This window comes from Trypanosoma equiperdum (assembly GCF_001457755.1).
Source record: "Trypanosoma equiperdum strain OVI genome assembly, contig: ctg_1187, whole genome shotgun sequence".
NCBI classification, from domain to species: Eukaryota; Euglenozoa; class Kinetoplastea; order Trypanosomatida; family Trypanosomatidae; genus Trypanosoma; species Trypanosoma equiperdum.
In genome coordinates, this window is record NW_027123157.1 from 9,373 (window position 1) to 11,248 (window position 1,876).

Consider the following 1,876-nt stretch of genomic DNA (forward strand, 5'->3'; position numbering starts at 1 on the left):
CTCCTTCTTATTGAATATCCCTATTTTTTGCGGCGTATGAGAGCCCTCCCCCATTCGTCTTTTGCGTTTGCTTTTATACCCACCCACGGAAAGCAAATTTATTTTCTCCTCGGAATCAACATCCAAGGAGCTTTAAGTGTGGAGTGCACCCTGATTTTCGCCTTCGGAGCACCAGACCTCCACTGTATTCAGCCATTCAGGTATTGGATGACTTCTAGGATATTGCCGGTTTATTATGTCTGAAAAGCATCCTTTTTGGCACTTGACGTGAGGCGGTATTCCACAGCCCACTTTTTTGGTCTTTTCAAACAAATATCAGTCGTGCTTATTTGAGCATATCTTGTTTGTTTGCGTGCGACGAAATCTCAGCAATCGTGTATGCCGACTGAGCTTCCTTGCTTTTCGCTTTCTCCCCGCTTGAAATGGAAACGGAGAACCGTAGAAATAATACCATAGTCCATCTTTGCTTAGATGGGTCGAGAGTGGAAAGCTGTCGGTGTTTCTTGGGAGTTTTGCTCAGGTGATAGCACAACTCTTGGCTTTATGAATCTTGTCGTCGCTGCCGCCGCCATTTGCCACACATAGATTGGTACCCCTTCGGTTGCCACAATGCGGCGCCAAACAGATTTGGCGTATTGGCATCGCTCACCATTTTTCCACGACTCGTGAAAGCGCATGGCTCTCGAGTGCTCGGTCCAAGTGATTTGTACTCCACCTCCGCCGGCACTTCCGTAAAGTGTCCCGTTTATCGCTCGGTCACAAATTACAGAACCTGCTATAACTTACCTCTAAATTCTCCTCGTCCGAATTGAGTCACTGTGAGTTCCATTTCGTAACTGAATAAACTGTGCGCGAGTCCAGGGATCACGTTCAGTTCTTTGCCCGGTCGTCCCATCATTATGAGCCCGGACCCGACACAGACGTATGAGGAACAGTGCATGTCGACTCTACACTCCCCGATAAAGTGTTGTTTACTCCGTTTTGTTTTTGAGGGGGCTGTGAGAAGAACTGCCAAGCCCATACCCATTGCCAAGTAATGTACAAAACTCATCGATCCCCATTTTCATACCACGGTTAAGAGAAGCGTCGCAAAGAGTGAGTTTTTGAAACGCCCACCGAACCCAACCGTCACCGCCTCCGCGCGGGAGGCAGGTTAAGGGCACTTCCACCACCTTCTTTACCGCCAGTAAATTAACTTCCATACAATTGAGGACTCGCACACTACAGAAATCCCCCTCCCAAGCAATTTTAACGGCCGGCGTTGTAGGCACAACAAAGGTTAAAATATTACTCCTCCTGCTCGTTTTCTCTTCATTCAACACAAAAAAGGCAATGTATGGACTGTTCTGCCCGTTTTTTTTTTTTTGAGAGAGAGGGATAGTGAGGCTTCTGCAGCGGTAAAATTGCGAGTCAAGTGTTACCACGCTGTGGGAGGACACGACGTATAATGAAGGAAACTTTTTTTTTGCTTGCGGGCGGTTTAAAGGGATATGCGTTTAAACCATTATATCTTGAGTGGGTGGCGCCCGAAAAAGATCGCGAAGCAGGCATGAAGCTTGCGAAACTTCTTGGGGCTCAAAGGACCAACGACACGGTGAACTTGACAAAATTTGAGGGATGTAGAAGCTACATGTTGAGGAGAGCACAATGCATTAGCACGGTTCCCTAGGGCACTGGCTTTATGGAAACGGTGGTAAGATACCCGCTGGGGAGGCGAGCCAAACGTGCATTCATTTGGTGTATGGACTGCTAATAAACAAATGTAACAGGCGGAAGTCGGAGTTGTCGCACGCGGTGAGGCACCCCGTTGAGACGGAAGTATGGACCGAAACAACCCTCACATATAAAATGAAGCGTTCGCGTCACCCCCCCCCCC